This window comes from Sycon ciliatum, chromosome 5, assembly GCF_964019385.1.
Source record: "Sycon ciliatum chromosome 5, ocSycCili1.1, whole genome shotgun sequence".
Lineage (NCBI taxonomy): Eukaryota > Metazoa > Porifera > Calcarea > Leucosolenida > Sycettidae > Sycon > Sycon ciliatum.
This window is the reverse complement of record NC_088647.1, coordinates 13,118,510-13,139,845: the sequence shown is the minus strand read 5'-3', so window position 1 is coordinate 13,139,845 and position 21,336 is coordinate 13,118,510. Positions and strand designations below refer to the sequence as shown.

Genomic DNA, 21,336 nt, shown 5'->3' with positions numbered 1-21,336 from the left:
TTTGCAATGGCTGGATGTTTCGACAAATCTAACGGAGCCATATTCATTGGACAAGAGATGTGGTCAGTGATATTTGCAGATATCGGTTGGAAGGATCCATCACGTAATTTGACTTGTAACTCTACCCTAGGGTAAGTGCGAGTAGTTCTGGTCTTGGAACCAAACCCGGCTACAGCCAAAACATCTTGACCAACTGGTTTACTGTGTAGTGAGGTAGTGACATTTCTGTGCACAAATGAACGGGACGACCCAGTGTCGAACAAGATGCGTGCGTTGCAAGTGTGGTCACCATTCTGGATTTCTGCCATTGCTGTTTGCATTAGTACCACATTGCTCTGGGAGTAAACTTCATTTGTTGCATGTACGTCAGCCACAGGCGGCACTAGCTCTGCATTGCAAGATTGAACATTGATTGGCTTTGCACTTTTGAATTCTCGTACCTTTGGATCTAGCCTGGATTGTGGATCAAATTTCTTCATGCATAATGACCGGTGATGCCCACGTTTCCCACAATGGTAGCATGTACGTGCACCAGCTCTGCAATCTGCTGCACTATGTCCTTTCCTCAGACATACGAAACATTCATTTGTGATTTTCTCTTTCCGTTTCTCATACGTTGGATATGCTGGGCATTCATCCGTGTAGTGTGACCCTCCACAATACCAACATTTCGGGCCTTTGTGCGTGGTCTGATTCATTAGTAAGGAACTGGTGGCCATACCCTCTTGGTTTGTTTCCCTGTGTACCCGCCCATTAGAAGGTGTGAAGTGTACAGATGCCATGTGATCACTTGCTTCAAGGATATCAATTAATGCACCCAAGACCGTAAGTAGTTTGCCCACAGACCAATTGTCACCGGTTTTTCTTTTCTCCATATCAATGATTATCGCTTTTGGCAGTTTTGACATCAGTAGCGGTACGATTATCTCTTGCTGGATGTCTGAACCAGCTGATTTCAGACACCGCAAGTGCGCCTCTGCTTCATTTTGGAACTTCCGCAACGCTACTGGTGTGTTCACTGGTGGCTTAATGGCAACAAGCTTGTGATACGTCATGTTGGCAATTACTTGTGGCTTTCCAAATCGCTCTTTTAGGAGCCCTAATGCTGCTGCATAATTCTTGCCCGTTAAGGTAATGCCCGTTATGGTATCTAGTGCTGCATCGCTCAGGTGATTTCTCAAGTACACTAATTTTTCCACATTGGACAGCTTGGTATTATTGTGAATAGTGGATTCAAACATGTCAATGAATTCTGGGTACTGCAACACATTGCCATTGAACACAGGTATTTTTAGGACAGGAAGCTTCGTTGAACTTGATACTGTGACTGGAGTGCCATTGGCGGCACCTTGTTCTGAGACAAACTGGTTTAATAGCTTCGCTGTTTCTGCCTGTGTTTTCGTGTTGGCTTCCATGACCTTCGTCAGATCTATGATCTCCACTGGGGATGCTGTTTTCGACTGTGCTGACTTCCCTCGTAACTGTGCCAATAGATCATTGCATTCCGTAATTAATTCCACAACCACATCGACATACTGCTCATCGTGTTTCTTTTTCTCTTTATCACCCTTTTTTGTAGCCTCAAAGTCGTAAACCACATTAGCAAACAGGTCGAACAATTCCTCGCCTTTCTTTATCGTAGAAGCAAATACAGTAATCAGACTACTTATCTCGTCCGGAGTTGGAGTGCTAGACAGCAACGTGTTGGCCTCAGCGGAGCGCTGCTTCAAGAACTTCACGTGCGCGTGCGCCTGCAGCACCTTCCGTTTCGTCTTCGCCTGGGCGTTGACGGAGTCTGGTTCTGCCATATCTGCTCTCGGTCTCACACCATATCCGGCATCAGTATTGGTTTCGGCACCAAAAATGTCGCCGTGCGACTACCCTGATCTAATAATACTCATGCCAGTTGCACTACAAACAATCCACTCATGACATCTTGCTCTAAAAGGCGAGCTGCCTGCAAACTTGGATTCACACAAGAGCCATAAGAATACGAGGTCAATCTTGGTGATCATAAAAAGGAGAGCCTGATTAGGAACGCGCATGCCTAATTTATACGGGTCAAGATCGCGCATGCCTAATATGCGCGCGTACCATACTGCGCATGCCTATAGCCATTCAGAATATGGAAGGAGCGCGGCAAGGTCAGAAAAAACAGGCTCTAGCACTACAAATTTATGTCTAAGTGATAATTATGGAAATTACGATCGCGTTCGCGACAATACTGTAAACCGTGAAATTATTGCCATGGTCTAATTTCTGCGAAATTCGCGACCGCGTGGAAATCGCGAAATTTAGACGGCGCGAAAAGGAGATCCATGAAAGGTTTAGCAAGAATGCCACAGGTTTAGCAAGAATGCCATTCTGCAATCGCAAAATTAAAACCTCGCAAACCTGTCCGGATTCTGAAAACGCGAACTAAAAACGCCACGAAAATTTCACAATTCACAATAGTTATACGACCCCCTGCATGCCAAGCATGAATACAGAATACAGAAAACTCATGCATTACAAGATGAATTCTGGGCGCCATGTTTGTTTAACCATTATAGTTTCGACTACAGCCTTTCGTACCATTACAAGTGGAATACAATGGTGATTAACATGGCCAGCAAGTACTTACTCTAATTAATAATAGTCAGAAATTGTAGGTGCTCAATATTTTCGGCCCCGGTATGAGCTAGGAAAAAAACCAGGTTTAGTTAGTGAACGGAAATTTTAGGTAGAGAAGCAGAATTTTGGATTATGTGTGTTAGTGTTTGTTCGGTGACATTTTAGGTGTGAAAGTTGAAACAGTCACAATAAATTAAAATGTAACAAGTGGTACGCTAGCTCAGCAAGTCGGTACGCTTTCCAACGGCCAAAGAGATTTGGAAAGCTTGTGTGTGTCTTTGTGGGTAACTAATACTTGAACATTCGGGCCATTGCCGAGCCACCGTGCTCACAGCAGAGACGACTGTGTGTGTTATTGTTGTGCGGAAAGTGGACCACAAAGACAACATAAATCCTCCCCTCATGCTGCATGCTGCATACCATTACCAGGTCAGGACTGTTTTGATATTTTCTGTGTTGCCTAAAGTATTCCTCATTCAGACATTCTTCCTTATTTTGGCAGTGCATGACTTTACTGATAATAATGATGTAGGCTCATGTTACAATACACTCATGTACTGTACTATGATGAAGCCGCGCAATGCGAAGAAGTCGACAAATTATGTCAATGTTTGGTTCTTCTAAGTAAGTAACCTACTTTGTAGTTAGTTCTAGGGATGAAAGAATGACTGGAATGAGGACACTGCTTACACAGTCACGTTTATACCGTATTAGAGAGGTTTCGACCCGCGTGATTTGTGCTCTTACGTGAACGTCAATTTTTTGCGCGACGCGAGCTCAGAAAGAGCTTTCGTTTCACGTTGCTTGTGAAGCACGTCGTGTCGCTGACGACAGGAGCGAAAACTGGGAGCGAAAACTTCAAAATGTGAAAAAAGTGATTTTTGGTGAGGCCGAAGTCGCACAAATATTATTTATAGCTAGTTTAGGCAAAATCGACAAATCGAGTCAATAATCCCAACCTGATAGCAAGGCTAAATTTGCAAAAACTCGCGTTCACGTCGAACGTGAGTTGACCTCAGCTCACGTCCTGAACGGGAGTTTCGACGCCAAAATTTGCCACACCGACGTGAAATTTCACGGTGTAGTGCAGAACAACGTGAAGCGAAACCTCTCTATTATCTCTATAATATAAGCACAGTCTCCATTCTCCAATGATACCACGTCTCCAATAATAGAACACCTTGGGGCGGCATTCAAAAAATAAAGTGCTCAGTCTCCATTATAAGCACACTGTGTAAATTCATTATCTGTACCGGCGAAAAACCCCTGAAATGTGTGTGTCTGACATGAATTTGGCATGGCAACATGCCTCTGAAATAACTGAGGTTGAAATAATAATGGAACAGTCTCTCCAACGAGAGAGCTTGGAAGCTCAGGGCCCTACGCTATGCTTTTTTGCCTTCATGACCTAGACAAAAAAGTATAGTGATGTTATAAATTCTTATAAATTTCTCTTTTTTTTAAAGACATAACCTGGGATTCGAACCCGCGTTATCGCCCTGCATGCATCCCCCGATACACATGATCTTGCATTTGAAAGCCCTATTTGAATATGCATTGTGGCCAGCCGTCTTTGATGGTACGGTACAGGACAGGTACGGTACAGGTACGGTCGAGGATAATACGACACTACCGACACTACCCGAATGCCGAGAAAACCGTCCTCAGCGTGAAACCTGAATTCTACGCAGATGCAGTCCAGATCTTTGACGGCACCGGTGTCACCATCAACACCAACGGTTGTCGGTATCTGGGTGCGGCGATTGGCTCCACCGACTTCACCACAGCGTACGCAGACGGCAAGATAGCCACATGGACACAGCAGGTCAAGCGACTGGGGGAGATAGCCACCTCGCAGCCACAGGCAGCGTACTCTGCCTTCACCCGCGGCCTCCAGAGCAAGTGGACATTCCTTTGCCGCACCATGCCCGGTCTCGCTGAGCAGTTAACGCCGCTCGATGATGCAGTCACCAACTGCCTTGTTCCTGCTCTCCTTGGCCGTCAGGTTAACGCCACGGAGAGGGCAATGATCGCCCTACCATGTCGCCACGGCGGTCTGGGCCTGACACCTCCATCGTCAGTTGCCCAACAACACGAGTCTTCAGTTCGGGTCTCTCAGGCGCTGACCGAATGCATTCTACGACAGGACTTTGAGCTGGGCAATGCCATTGCGCGCGTCCGGCAGGCAAAGGCGCAGGCCAGATCCGATACCCGGGATAGTGCTCGAGCTGATGCTTTGCTCCTCCGCCCATCGGTGTCGGCGGACATGCAGAGAACCCTGGATTTGGCAGCGGAAAAAGGCGCCTCCAGCTGGCTCACCTGCAGACCTCTTCGCTGTCACCGCTTCAACCTCACGAAAGGAGAGTTTCGCGACCCTGTGTGCCTGCGGTACAACTGGCTACCTCCCCGACTTCCGACATCCTGTCAATGCGGGAAGGAATTCTCCGTGTCCCATGCCCTGTCATGTTCCCTAGGGGGCTTCCCAACCCTCCCGCATAATGAGATCCGGGACCTAACCGCCAGGACATTGAAGCAAGTCGCCCATCAAGTTGCTGTGGAGCCCCACCTTCAACCACTGACAGGGGAACAGCTACGGTACCGGTCTGCCAACACCGATGACCAAGCCCGGCTAGATGTGGCAGCAAGTGGCATTTGGGGTGGGCGATTCGAGCGCACCTTTGTTGATGTTCGGGTGTTCAACCCACATGCGTCCTCGAATCGCTCCAACTCGATTGCCGCTTGCTATGTCAAACATGAGCGGGAGAAGAAGAGGGCATATGAGCAGCGGGTGCGCAATATCGAACATGCCTCCTTCGTCCCAGCCGTCCTGTCCACCACTGGGGGCATGAGCAGATGCGCCACTGCATTCTACAAGAGAATTGCTAGTCTGCTAGCTGAGAAGACCGCCGAGCCCTACAGCAACGTGATGGCCAACCTCCGCTGCCGCTTGAGCTTTGCATTATTGCGTGCCAGCGTCATGTGCCTCCGTGGGGCTCGCAGCACATTCACAGCTCACCTCACTGCTGATCCTGTCTCTGCTGAGGTTGTTGTTGCAGAAGCTGGCGTTGCCCGTTTTTGATATTATGGGCATGTGTTTCTGTGGAGAAGGCGGAGAGCCGGAACGCAAACAATAATTATTACTTTATCATTTTGGTCATCTTTTGTATTTTCATGACATGATTGTATGGGTTTATTAATTTTGCCCGTACAAGAGGCTTCGTAGCTGGCTGAAAAAAAAAAGGATAATACGACACCGTCTACCGCCTTGATGACCTAGGCAAAAGAGCATAAGGATGTTATAATTTTTTCAATTCTCCTATTTTTTTTAAACGCATAACCTGGGATTCGAACCCCCAATATCGCCCTACATGCATTCCCCCATACACTTCGCATTCATACCTGATGATCCTTCGTGGCGCATTCCCCCTTTGTCCCAGTCGCCTTTCATATCTGTTCCGTTCCGTACAATCACTGTCACTACGTTTCAAGTTCGGAAATATCTGAAGCGCCTGAAATGTGGAAAGTCTCCCGGCTCAGATGGGATCCCGAATGAAGTGCTGCAGTCTCTTGCACCATCAATAGCCTATCCTCTCGCCATTATTTTTAATATGTCATTTCGAACTGGTACATTCCCACAGGATTGGAAATCCGCCATCGTGACACCGCTTTACAAGAATAAAGGCTCCCGTGCTTGCCCGGCAAACTACCGCCCCATCTCTCTGCTGCGCACAGTTTCCAAACTTTATGAGCGTATTGTATTCGATTCCCTCTACCTGCACATCGCTCCGGCTCTCTCACCAGCTCAGTCGGGATTCTGCCGTGGTGACTCAACTCAATACCAGGTGACTCGACTTGTCCAAGACATAGCGACAAAGAGGAACTGTGGGGAGCACGTGGGAATGGTGTTTTTCGACTTGGCTAAGGCATTCGACACCGTTTGGCATCGTGGCTTACTTGCCAAGTTGAAGGTCACCTTCCGGGTGGAGGATGCTGCCTTGCGTTGGATATCCTCGTATCTGTCTGCTCGTTCTCAGGCTGTTCGCTTGTTCTATTTCTTGTCTGATCCCCTCCCTGTAACGTCTGGAGTGCCCCAAGGTTCCATTCTGGGTCCTTTGTTATTCTTGCTTTACGTTAATGACCTACCTTCAGTTGTCCCCGATGTTAGTTTGTATGCGGATGACACTGGCCTTATCTGTTCTGATTCCTCCCCTGCACAATTACTCCTTACCATGCAGCATCGCATCAACAGCACTGTCATGTGGATGCAAACGTGGAAACTCCAGCCCAATTTAGACAAGACAGAAGCCATGTATATTTCTTCATCCCCTCCTGATCAACCATTATTCTTCCCTGACTCGACTATGCCTATCCGTGTTGTTACTCAGCACAAACATCTAGGTGTGATGTTTGACTGCAAACTCTCTTGGGCTGCACATGTCAACTGTGTATGCAAGCGAACCAGTTCAGCCTTAGGGGTACTACAACCACATTGCACTCATTTGCCCATCCAGTGTAAACTATTATTTTATCAGTGCTATATTCTCCCTATATTCGACTATTGCGATACCGCTTGGTGTGGCCTTTCTGACACAACTCTGAGCCAATTAGAAGTCCACCATAGATTTATACTTAAAATTCTTTACAACAAGGATCGATGTTTTCCTTCGGATGCCCTTTATCGACTTGCACACACTTCTCCTCTCTCCGTTCGTCATAAGCACCATCTCTGTACACTGGTTCATAAGATATTTCTTCATAAAACCCCTTCACACATGATGAAGTACAATTGGTTTTCGACAAGCTCAACCCGTAACGCGCTCACCCTGCCTCTTGTTAAGTCAGCCCAGTATCTAAAGTCCCCTTTGTTTTCCGGCTACTCTCATTGGTTATCATTACCATACGGTCTGAAAACTTGTTCTTCTATTGGTCAGTTTAAAGATCTACTATCACAACTGAACTAGACGCAATAATTATCATCGAAGAACATTCTCGAATACCTGGGTGATGCACGAATTTTGATAGTGCTCACTTCCGTTAATCGTTTTTCTTTGTAATTTTCCATTCATTTTCTGCTTTAATTCATATTTGCTTTGTTTTCCTAGCTTACTATTGCCGTGGCTGGCTCAACGCCCTTGTCTCAGGGGATTCTGTCCCTGCATTAGCTATGCTTGTCACATGCTATGAGATTGTGTCTAATAATAATAATAATAATACTCATTCTTCCAAGTTGCTTCATGTTATGATCTTGCGTTTGAAAGCCCTATTTGAATATTGCGGCCAGCTGTATGTGGCTAGCTGTGTTTGATGGTACGGTACGGGACAGATACGGGATAGCGCCAGGCGTGACACAAACACACAAACAAACAAACACACAAATACCAAATTAAAGCTGTGTGGACCCTGGCTAGCGCCAGACGTTACTGAAGTAACGTCTTCTGCATAGCTACGGGAATAAAGGAACATTAATCAGCTGCGGCAGTTGGCAGAGGATAAGTCACGGTGGAATGGCACCCCGCGGTACTCATCTTCCTCTGCCGCTTAATATCCACTGCAGGGTGACCATCAATATTAAACAGTCTACCGTCTTTCTGATATTGCCACTCGCACTTGACAATAGAAGCAGCTTTCCAGTGTGCAGTTACATTGAGCCATGGTGTGTGCTTGTTTGTTTTTGTGAATCCTTCTCAGAAGCAAATGCTGGTTTTTATACATCGTTTACTCAGCTTTTAAATATTTGCAATAAGATTAAGAAAAGCTAAACTGAAACACACGGCGAGGAGACAATAATTTGATAACCGCAATCAATAAAACTAGCTGAACCGACATTTAAATGCAGGAGTCGACTAAAGTCGACTAAAGTTTGTAGTGCAGTCAAGTCTGTTGTTCGTCGAACATACTACGCAGTACACTTCGTGCCAGTCTTTACGACGATGCGTGCGTTTACCATGGTTTACGGTGCGGAAGGATGTCCTACCAGCTAGGGTCCAGCGGATAATGCAGGCATTATATTCGGCAGTATACGACTATCCGAGCATCAGAGCATCATAGAGCATTAGAAAGGAACAAAACGAGCATTATGTGAGGTTTGAGTGGCATAACGAGTTTCATTGTGGATAATATCGGGAAATCTCAGGTTTTTGGCAACAATCGGCTACAATCATGATCATGAGATTTGGTCTGATGATTGGTTTTTGCCATGAAACTCGGAATAACAACGAAACAGCCCTATTTTACTCTTTTTGTGTACCTCTTGCGTACTACGCTCCTCCCATTCCGGGCATTTGACCACTATGCATTGTACCGGCGCATGACTTTGTGATTGTGTAGACACGTAACACCTTTAGCACTAACGCTACATTACTATTGCTACATAAAAACGTTATGATTGTAACGATGAGGTCAGGTAAATGTATACGAGCCATTTGTGAAGCATGCCCAACCGAGGCCGAGGCAGTTCAAGTGGCACAAATCCGGAGAAATTATTTACGAGGTTTCTTTTACTTTTGTAATAATGGAGAGCTATGAAGGAGACATACCCGAAGTGCATATCAAACAGACGAAGAAGAGTTTTTTAGTTGTGCCTGAGGCTCTGGCGATAGCATCTCTAGCGATACTGAAGTAGACACTGATGCATTGCTAAATTTGGACCAGGATGAAGGAGCGGCTATAAACAGAAAGAGCTCGTTCCAAAAGAACTGCCTTTGCTGAGTCCAGCTCAGGAGGCTCGAAAAGAACTAGAATTTCTCATGGACTCAGTACCAAGTCGATTGCTCAGCAGCGCCTGTCTTACTTTCCTGATGAAGCACGTACAGTTAGTTGTGGACGGTTGCAATGCCAGGCCTACAGTCAAATGCTATCAGAAAGGAAGAGTATTGTGGCAAGCCATACGTCTACACACCATCTCAAGGAGAAGATGAGAGCACAAGCAAAGGATGTAGAGTGGCGATCATGTCTTATAGTGCTAAGAAGTGGTGGAGCTCGTGAGAGATAAGGTGGCAACTTCAGATGCAGATCGACGATATGCATAATTTCTTGGAAGTTTGACAATGTGCAGACTTTCTTCCATTTTTGTCCCAAACCAAGAGCATTATATCCCTTGCTGAAGCATTATAATCAGCATTATAAGGCAGTTTTGGAGCATTATGGTTAGCATTATACGAACATTTTCGGAGCATTATCCGCTGGACCCTACTACCAGGCCATCACCTAAGTCATCTTATTTACAACTTTGAATGCCGACAATGCGCTAGTCGGTATGTCGGTATGTTGGTAGGACTGTTCAGCACCTGAACGCACGCATCAAACAACACACACCACGTCACATACTTCCACCTTGCGCACAACAACAAAGACCGAAGCGAGGGCGACCTAGAATACAACCATTTAACCACACAGCCGTTGCCTACACAACCCGCCGATCCTGGCTCACAGACTGTGCTTGCTCCGCCGTCGCTGGTGGCGGTGGTGGAGGAGAATGGGCGTGGTGGCTCATCGGGTCGGCTTGTGTCGCCGCCTTTGCTCCGGTCGTCGCTGGTTCATTCGTCAGTGCCCCCGGCGGCTTTGGCTGAGGCGGTGCCACTTGCGGTCCCGGTCCCACTGCCTCCTCCTGATCCTCCGCCATCGGTTCTTGCGGCGGTGGAGCTTGCCAGTGGCAGACCGCGAGGAATACTGCCAGCTGCATTAACACTACAAATGCCGACTCAAAAAGACCCACCTTGCATATCAGTAGCTCCCACACCAACACCAACAACGCAATCTACAGCAACCACAATTAATCCACCATCTAAGCCCATAATTGAAAGACCAAGACGATCAACAGCCAACTACAGCAGAAGCTACGCACTCAGCGGACACTTGAAGGGCGAAAGGAGGGACGTGACAGCAGGGTGACGGCCGAGTTGAGTTCAATGGACCCGGTCAGGCGGGATGGACGAGACAGAGAGAGTACAGAGGAAGCGGAGGATGGAACGGACGGCGGAGGGAGCAGTGAGTTGGAGAGCAGTGATGGGAGTGATGGTGAGAGTGCCGGTGAGAGTGTTAGTGTTGTGCGTAGGTTTCGTGGTAGCAAGTCTTCAGTGTACAATCATTTGCTAGCTAGTCCTGATTGTTGCAATTCGTATTCCGACTCTTCGTTCACTGTATTGTGCCGTGGTCATCATGGTTATGGACTACAGTTAAAAGTGTTCGAAGCTATCTATCAGCGTCTGTATAAGCCTAATTTGTGTGTACAGAAAGATAGTGTAATTGGGTTGAAATTGTTCAAGTAATGTGTCGTGTTTAGTGCGGCCAAGCTTGGCCGTTAATGTTCTAGGTGTAATGTACTGCTGTTATGTGTTATCAGTATCACGTTGTCCTTCCTTCCTTTCTCCTTTGTTCATTTCTCGCTTTGATTGTTAAAATTCACACTTGTAAATTTCACTGCTGTTGCTCTTAGTGTTATTTCTCTAACTTAGATTTTCTATAATAGTTCAATTTTTGTTTCAGTGTCCTTTAGTACAACGACGATTCCTGATGAGTGTTGTACGAAAACTTGTTTGAATCCATATATTTTTTCTCTACACCATTTCTTCATATTTTCATCGTTTTTTTTGCACATCGTCTCCACCGTTTTTACATTGCATGAATAAAGTACACAAATGTCGGTTCAGCTAGTTGTATTGATTGCGGTTATCAAATAGCTAAACTAAACAATAATGCTTGGTCTGACCACTACAGTCTACACGTACATGTACATGTACATCTACAGTGTACATAGTATAATAGTAATAGGCGATAGTGCACAGGTGGTGGGATTACCGTCAGACAATCGCATGGGCCGGTGGGGGCATAGCCTAGGCTAGGTTAGCAAGTGGCAGGCCAGCCCCCACCATTACATGTACCACCACCACCACCCGCGCTCGCCCCACGCATTCACAGTGGAAAGAAAAAAACTGTTTACAGTAATAATACTTGATGTAATGCTGAGTGGGATTCCCCAGAGGAGTCCCGGGCACTCAGTGGCATACCGGCATGCGCATAGACATACGGGTGATGCGTGATGACAAACTGTTCCAAACTATCCAAAGCCTAACTACCGTATTATCTCTAATATAAGCACGGTCCTTTATTTTTTCAATGTACCTCCGCCCCGTGCTATTAATGGAGACGTTCCTTTATTGGAGACTGTTCCATTATTATTTCAACCTCATTTCAGAGGCATGTTGCCATGCCAAATTCATGTATGACACACACATCTCAGGGTTTTTTTCGCCGGTACAGATAATGAATTTACACAGTGTGCTTATATTGGAGACTGAGCACTTTATTTTTTGAATGCCTCCCCAAGGTGTTCTATTAGTGGAGACGTGCTATTATTGGAGACTGTGCTTATATTAGAGATAATACGGTAAGCCTAAGCCGCTTATAAACTGAGTACTTAGGCAAAGAGTGACATAGTGGGACAGGGTCATTGCATGTCGGAGTTTCCGGTGAGATATAACTATGTCTAGCCCTCGCGATTTACGCGATTTCATGCTCGAACACAGCATTTTTTTTAAGTTCAATATTCTAATGAAGCTGTACTTGATGCAGCTCATCCAAGGCCCTTCAGGCCTTTTTCATGCTCGAACAAGAAGTGCCTTGGATATTTTCCTCTCACTGTCTTAGACTCTTGGCGATGGAGAAGCTTTTAGAGTCTTTGCGTGACGATGATCAGGCGGCTCGCCGCCTTGCCCACGTGCCGGCCGATGCGGTCGAAACCCCCTGAGCCGTGGACATGGTGGATGCGGGCGTGTGATGACACCCCAAGATGGGCCGGGTGCTTTGAAAGTTTGAGTGTTTTGCGTCCACTTGAGTCACGCCGTGACTTTGAGTCGTGTGATGTTTCTGGCGAAGCCAGGACACGAGTGGCTGGTGGCTCCAGCCCGGCACCTTGTCGGGTAAAGGTATAGTTTAGGGTCCCAAATTATTTTAGTGGGTCAGCATGCTCTACAGAGTCCCAGGCATGCACATTACACATAGCCATAGGCCTTGGCCACAACTGACATCGAATACGATATACGATATACGATGTACGATGTGGATGGACAACCACTGGTGTATGCAAAATCACCTTACGATGCGAACGAAGACGGCGCAAAGGACCATGAAAATCGCCTGAGTTTGAAGCTCGGTGATGCCGTGCGTGTCTTGAACATCTCCATGGGCAAGGGATGGTGGTGGGTAGAAGTCGATGGCGAGTCTGGCTACGTTCCACTGATGATCATCATTCCTTGGCACTGAGGATGACCTGCGCGGCGCGGAGGAAGCCTCCTGGCAGAACGACGAATATTTTGACTTCTACCCACCACCTTCCCTTGCCCATGGGGGTGTTCAAGACACGCACGGCATCACCGAGCTTCAAACTCAGGCGATTTTCATGGTCCTTTGCGCCGTCTTCCTTCGCATCGTAAGGTGATTTTGCATACACCAGTGGTTGTCCATCCACATCGTATTCGATGTCAGTTGTGGCCAAGGCCTATGTGTAATGTGCATGCCTGGGACTCTGTACTGTAGAGCATGCTGACCCACTAAAATAATTTGGGACAGTAAACTATACCTTTACCCCTTGTCGGCACCATAGTGCGTCCTTAAATGTGACGAGCACTAACGGCCTAAACGGCCTGAACGGTCTCACGACCTGCTTGGCCTAAGTACAGTGCCTACGAGTCCGGCGGACACTGTTGCCAGTGCCTCCGAGTCGAGTGTGAGTCTGACTGTTTTCAGTCAAAGACCGGCATACTCCGACTCAGATGAGGGTGAGCACTACTCTAAGTCTCTAGACTAGTCTAGTTCTAGTCAGACTCAGAGCTCAGATGCTAGTGCCGACTCGGAGTCCTCACATCAGGACTGTGTTACTTGCCACCACCTCGGGCGTAGCACGCGGGCCAAACGGTCCCAATCACATCCACCTCACAATAGTCACATGTCTGCTGTATTGCTGCTACATATACATTGTTGCCGCAGCGGCATCTTGATGTGATGGTCTAATGTTGTAACAGTGTACCCATTTGCTAGGCCAGCTTGGTGCGTTTCCGTGGAGTTTGCCGGGGCACCATATTTGTAACGGCGATTCTGTTTGCTGTTGCCGTGGCCGTGTTTGTCACAATGTCATGATTGGTGCATTCCCGTTGAAGTTGCCCAGCCGGACACCACGTTTGTCAGTTGTGCCTGTTTGAAGTTGCCAGGCCAGCTTGTATTGGTGCGTTCCCGTTGAGTTTGCCGGGGCACCATGTTTGAAACGGTGTTCCCGTCTGCTGTTGCCGGGGCCGTGTTTGTATTGGTGCATTCCCGTTGAAGTTGCCCAGCGGGGCACCACATAATCATTTGTCAGTTGTGCCGCTTTACAGTTGCCAGGCCAGCTTGCATGGTGCGTTCCCGTTGAGTTTTCCGGGCACCATGTTTATAACGGCTTTCCCGTTCGCTGTTGCCGGGGCCGTGTTTGTATTGGTGCACTCACGCTGAAGTTGCCGAGCGGAGCACCACGTTTGTCAGTTGTGCCTGTTTGAAGCTACCAGGCCAGCTTGTATTAGTGCGCTCCCGTTGAGTTTACCGGGGCACCATATTTGTAACGGCGTTCCCGTTTGCTGATGCCGGGGCTGTGTTTGTTTTGGTGCATTCCCGCTGACGTTGCCCAGCGGAGCACCATGTTTGTCAATTGCGCCTGTTTGAAGTTGCCAGGCCAATCCTGTAACGCGCACCCGTGTGCAGTTGCCGGGTGACATGTTTGTCAATTGTGCTTGTAGCATACTGCCGTGATGTGCGATTAATAACAGGCCGCCGGAGCTGGTCAGGTTATTACCGGACCAACTTTTCAGCCACGAACACGTGTTTCCTGCTGTGGAGGGCAGGTGTACCCGTCATACCCTACACAAAGTATAACGGCCATGATACTACATGTACCGGACCACTCAAACGCTGCATCCGGCGGTCCTGAGTAAGGCGATAATAATTACGAGCCATGCATTGGTTTGTTTTGCCAATGCGGCAATGGCTCTTTGTGCTGTCCCTCCAGGAAATCGCGATTCCACGGACGCAACAAATTTCGCGATTTTGGCCCAAACCCGCGATTTTCTGAAAAATCCGCGATTTCCCACGTTTTTTGTTGTTTTCTGCACTTCTTTTGACATTTTTCTGCACTTTTCACGCAGTATACAGTGCTTTCCATGATCCTGCTCGTAGGTTATTTCCACAGTACGCAAATAGCGATTCTAAGGATACAACAAATTTCGTGATTTGGCCCAAATCCGCAATTTTCTGCCAATAATTCCGCGAGTTCCTGGCAAGTTCCGCACTTTTCGCCGCATTTTTTGTTGGTTTCTGCCGCACTTTCTTGCGCAAGTTTTCGAGGATTTTTTCCGCAAATTCCCGCAGGGACAGTTTGTGGTACAGTCGTCCCTCTCTAATCCGGCACTTTATAATCCAGCACCCTCGATAAACCAGCACAATTTTCAGTAGCCAAAATGTCCTCTTCATGCACATTGCAGCAGTAAATCAGATTTGCTAATCCAGCACCCTCCCTAATCCAGCAGATTTTCGTGGCACAAATGGTGCCGGATTATAGAGGGACCACTGTACACGGCAATTTGCTATCATTCGTGACATTTCACAGAGTGACGAATGTGAGAAGACAAAACAAAAAGAAAAGAAATAATTTTAATAATGGCAAACCCCGGCCCCCACAATTATCAACCTCCGAGCGCTGAACAACTATCTGTAGTATCACCACTTCGCGCTGGAGTCATTGAAGACAGTGCCGGATCACCTGCAGCTAGGGGATGTGCTGATCGGGATAGACTTAAGAGATGCTTATTTCTCCAGTCCAGCGGCTCGATCGTCAGTTTCTCCAGTTTTCAGTGGTCTCAACAGATTTCCCAGTTTAAAGGGGAAGTGCATCGATTTTTCAAGTAGGGCTCAGATGAAAGACAATTGGATATCGGTTCCGATGGTATATCTCTCGCTTGCGTACGGCAAGGGAAACTTGCCATATCACTGATTTCCTGATCCCGTTTCCATGGCGACTACAGGTGATGACGCACATTCTGCTTAGCTCCGTGAGAGAGAAGGTCGATCACTGCAGAATTGTGTCATTTTCAGTTGTCTTCTTGTATTCACGAAGTGAAAGAAGTACTGTGTTCAATGCTGTTAGTGCCGTGAACTGTTTATTAGTAGTCCTATCCGTTGTGTCCTGGGACGTGACACCGACAGGGGAAAGCTGGAGTGCGGAGACGTTAGCTGGCAAGCGAAAATCGTGACGAACCAAGTGCTGAAATCTTGGTTGGGACAAATCAAACGTTCAGCATTTACCTCAACCAAGGACCATGCCGTTTGCTCTTTCCACTTCCTGAAGATGGATGCGCTGCCTGCTGGAAACTCTCCTATCTCTCGTAACATCTTCTGAAGCCAGGTGAGACGACGAGTAGCGGAGATTAGCGAACGAAATAATGTCGTATGTTTTGAAATTTTTGCTGAACATTTCTCAGGAGAGATGGCGAATACCAAGCATCTTCTCCTAGTCTAGAGAAACCATTTCGTAGGCTACATTCCGCCTAGGGAAATGGCTGGGGAGGACACACTTGGAGGAGAACGAAGTGTGTGATCTTGTTTATGTTGTTCTTTGGTATTGCAATCTTATGTTTGACGAACATACGGCATGGTGCATAGTTGGTCGTTGAGTGCCTGCATGTGCATGTATAAGTGTGTGCTGATAAACACTTCCTATGCAAGAATCTGACACGCATGCTCTCTTTCTTTCTTGCAGTATGTGCGCACGTGTGTGCGTGCGTGTGTGTGTGTGTGTGTGTGTGTGTGTGAGAGAGAGAGAGAGTGTGTGTGTGTGTGTGCAGGAGCAGCGTGGAGCATGCCAGTGTGATCGCTGTGGCGTTCTTGCCCGTCACAAGTGTGTGGCTCAGCCCCCAACGACAGTGGAGCCGTGTTGTGGTGAATACTGTGTGTCCCGCGACCGCTGCTTCCGTTCGGTCCAGGGCAGGAATAGACACCGCTGCCGAAGCTCTCCCCGGCCGTACGTCAGTCTCGTGGCAGATGACCCGAACTCTCATTTTGTGTGTGTGTGTGTGTGTGTGTGTGTGTGTGTGGTGTATTTATGTGTGTTGCTCCCTACGTAGCCGGACAAACTCTTGTTTTTGTGTCCCGGGCGCCATGAGGCGGCGTTCTCCCATTCTCTCTCCACTGCCCCTCCGGGCCCACGTGGCTGTGACTCGACAGGGCAGGGCAAGTGTGTGTATCGCGCATGGTGTGTGCTGGCATGTCTGTATAAATATGTTGGACAAGAATTTGTTCACCCACAACGTTGACGGAAAACCATGCTAGGTGTTGCTGGAATGTATGGAGTCTGCGAGCACTTACAATAACTTGCGTCATGTCACAACAAAGAACGGTGCAGTGTTTGACCCTCATGTAAACATGATGGTGATGGTACCTCACCTAAGCTACCCATGAAGCTAGAAAGAACATCAGGTCAACAGAATTGTACCAGAGGAAAGCATCTATTGCCCGAACTTCTTCATATGAAATGAACAATATCCTTCTCCATAGAGACAACATGCAGATGAAGTGTATGGACAAATAATATATAAATAGGCCATTCACTGAGGGCATGGAATGATCTCTACGTGTAGATTGGATAGACACATGCACGTCTGCAAGGAAAGCATTTGTTCATGGGTTAGTTCATGGGCTGATTGAGTTCACATGGACTACAAAAGTTCATAATTATAATGCCATCTCTCCTGAGCAGCAAAATTTCAAAACATACGACATTATTTCGTTCGCTAATCTCCGCTACTCGTCGTCTCACCTAGCTTCAGAAGATGTTACGAGAGATAGGAGAGTCTCCAGCAGGTAGCGCATCCATCTTCAGGAAGTGGAAAGAGCAAACGGCATGGTCCTTGGTTGAGGTAAATGCTGAACGTTTGATTTGTCCCAACCAAGATTTCAGCACTTGGTTTGTCACGATTTTCGCTTGCCAGCTAACGTCTCCGCACTCCAGCTTTCCCCTGTCGGTGTCACGTCCCAGTACACAACGGATAGGACTACTAATAAACAGTTCACGGCACTAACAGCATTGAACACAGTACTTCTTTCACTTCGTGAATACAAGAAGACAACTGAAAATGACACAATTCTGCAGTGATCGACCTTCTCTCTCACGGAGCTAAGCAGAATGTGCGTCATCACCTGTAGTCGCCATGGAAACGGGATCAGGAAATCAGTGATATGGCAAGTTTCCCTTGCCGTACGCAAGCGAGAGATATACCATCGGAACCGATATCCAATTGTCTTTCATCTGAGCCCTACTTGAAAAATCGATGCACTTCCCCTTTAACTGTCTACCGTTTGGCTTGCGCAGTGGTCCCAGAGGCCAGAGTCTTCACCAAGACTAGCTCTGCACCCTGTGGTGAAGATGGTACGTTCGCTCAGCCTACACCTGGTGATTTACCTCGCCGACATATTTATCATGGCACGGACAACGTCCGACCTGTTTCTCCCTGTTGCTACCATTCTTCATCTGCTGATTGGTCTTGGGTTCGACATCAACTGGATGCAGTCGTATCTGATTCCCACCAGGCAGATACAATACCTGGGTATTCAGGTCAACTCCGTCACCATGGAGTTCTCATTGCCAGACTCGAAAGCATCCATGCTTCAACAACAATGTGCGCGTCTGCTGGCTGCTCACACCGTATGTCTTCGGTGTATTGCGTCAATTGTGGGCATGATGGTGTCCACCATGGTTGCCGTGGTTCCTGCATCACTTAACTATCGTCGCTTGCAGTGTTTGAAGACCACGTTCCTACGGCAGGGTCCCTTTTACACTTACCGGCTTACTCTCAGTCATGAGTGCCATGCCGAGATTCATTAGTGGATTCGGCATCTCCAGCTGTGGAGTGGGCGAACTGTACGCCTTTCCGAACCGGGCCTCACCATCCAGTCCGATGCATCCCATGCAGGTCATTCGGGGTGGGGCCCGGTGCATATTGTGCCAATGTCACCACAGGCGGCTGATGGACATCTGCCGAGAAGCAGCTTCACATGAATGTCCCGGAACCGCTCACAGCCCAGTATGCTGTCCAGTCGCTAGCGCCTTCTCTATACCAGGGCAGTATTCTCCTGCACTGCAGCTCGACTACCGTGTGGCTGTTCCCTGTTTGCCCCGCACTGGCAGCCGTTCATCACCGACATTAGACAGGATAGCTGCCACGCTGTGGGAGTGGTGTCAGTCGGCTCAGAGATATCACTTTGATTCCCAATATCTACCTGGTGCAGTGAATACAGTTGCCGATTATCACTCTCGCCATCACACGGATACCGGCGCCTGGATGCTCAACCGGTCAGTTTTCCAGGTTCACCAGATCATGTGACCGAGTGCCTGCGACCTGTTTGCATCTCGCACTAAATTTCGACTGCACATGTACGTCAGTTGGCGCCCATATGCACACAGCCCGCATGCCTTCCGTCTCGACTGGTCCTGCCTGCAAGTCTATGCCTTCCCTCCAATCTATCTGATTGGCAAATGCCCGGCCAGGGTTGTTCTACAGGAAATCCCATCCATAGTCATGGTCACTGCGCTTTGGCCCGGCCAGGCTTGGTTTCCAGCTCTCTTGGCACTAGTGGTGGACATTCCGCGCGTGCTGTCAGCCTCTCCGGTCTTGTTTGCTGGACCAGATCACAAAGTTCACCCGTCAGTACAGTCAGCTCACTTCACCCAGGTCGCATGGAAACTCTCCGGGCTAGCAACAGCCGCAGCGGAGTTTCGGGCGACACTGCCACCCTACTCTTGGCGTCATGGCGTTCCCTCACCGACCGTGTGTATCAGTCGGCATGGAACACATGGTGTGATTGGTGTGCTACACGGCAAATTGATTCCCTGGGTGTTCTCTCCGAGGTCCTCGATTTTCTGACCTCCCAGTTCCGTCTGGCTCGACTGTATCATACGCTAGGGTTGTACCGGTCAGTCATGTCAATGACGCTTCCTCCCATCGATGGCGTTGTGGTTGGCCCGCATCCTCTGGTGTCTCATATGCTCCCCGGTGCATATCAATCCCGTCCTTCTCAGCCGTGCTATGGCAGCATGTGGAATGTACAGGCAGTCCTGGATTGGTTCCGGAACATGTCCTTCACACATGAGTCTCTCAAAGAACTGACTCTCAGGTTGACTATGCTGCTGGCTCTGACGGGTGCCCGGCGTTGCTCTGAGCTGCAGAAGCTCGATGTTCGTTTTATGGACATTATTGTCAACGCTGCTTCATTTGGGATCCCCACTTTTACCCAGAATCAGCGCGTCGGTGATCCAGCCAAGTAGTTTGTCTTCCCTGCTTGCCCTCAGCACCCTCCGTTGTGTGTGGATGCTCTAAGGCAGTATTCTGCTCGCACAGAGAGAGAGAGTTTCCCGCCCGCTGCCGCCGCGTCTGCCAACCCTCTGCTGCTGTCGCTCCGACGTCCTCACAAGCCGGTCTCACCGAGCACCGTTGCCGCTGAGGTGGCTCCTCACTTCCATGTCGGATGCTGGTGTGGACACCATCGTTTTTCTGATGGCACCACCTTCGGTGCGACTGTCCTTGGCTGACAGTCTGTTATTCCGCCGCTCATGATTGCGGCCGATAGGGTCCACGGCTTCAGTCCGCCGTGTTCTTTTCTCCTACACATTTGGGGTTTTCTCAGACCTTTTCCTTTCCAAAGGTCCTGTATATACCTGGTGCACCAGTTTTCCCAGGTGTTCCCACTCTGGAGTTTGCATTGTCCGTTAATTCTGCATAGTTGACAATGCTACGTTGCATTCCATTTTGGTATGATCTACTCCACTCGCCGTTCCGTGCGTAAGTTTTATGATAATTCCATCTGTACTCAGTGATGGTCATTCGGTGGTCTGTACCTGGCATAGTGTGGGCTGATTATGCTTGTTTATCATGCCACGCACCTTACTAGAACTTTCACTAAGTCCTTGTGTGGACAGTGTGATAGTTTCTTGTTTCCGCTCAGGGTGCGGAACCGACTTTAAACAAGACATAGTGATATCTCACCGGAAACTCCGACATGCAATTTCCCATTTCACAAGCAATGGAAAATTGTGTAGTGAAGTGGGAATTTATAAGGAGTTGGAGGTGAGATATAACTATGTCCCACCCACCCACCCTGTTTGGGTTTGTTCTCCATGAAAATAGGCCTGAAGGGCCTTGGATGAGCTGCATCAAGTACAGCTTCATTAGAATATTGAACTTTAAAAAAATGCTGTGTTCGAGCATGAAATCGCGTAAATCGCGAGGGCTAGACATACATGTAGTTATATCTCACCTCCAACTCCTTATACAATTCCCACTTCACTACACAATTTTCCATTGCTTGTGAAATGGGAAATTTTATTCTACAGACTACCATACACTGCATGAATAGTCAACTCAGGTTTGCATCTAAGGGTAGTAGTAAGGCCCAGGTAGTAAGGGAGTCGTGAAGGGCTTTCACGACTCCCGATCCCTGATCTAGCCAGCTGGCCTCGGCTCGGGTTTTGCTTTCGCTTGCTCCGGAATGCTGTCGTCATTGTCGAAAACAGCAGTGCAGCACAGTGATCAGTCTCCGTCTCTTTCACTGCCGCATGCAACCCGGCGTTAGCGTTACGATACGCGACATTCGCGTAGATCTACGCATATGCCGATGAAGTAATAGTTAGTGACGCACGTCGCAAGGCAAAAG

General features: G+C 48.0%; 1 protein-coding gene across 1 annotated transcript in view; it reads left to right on the top strand.

Moving 5' to 3' along the window:
• The window catches only part of LOC135817676 (uncharacterized), a 90,612-nt gene that overhangs the window by 42,422 nt on the left and 26,854 nt on the right, over window positions 1-21,336 (top strand). The window lies entirely within an intron of this gene.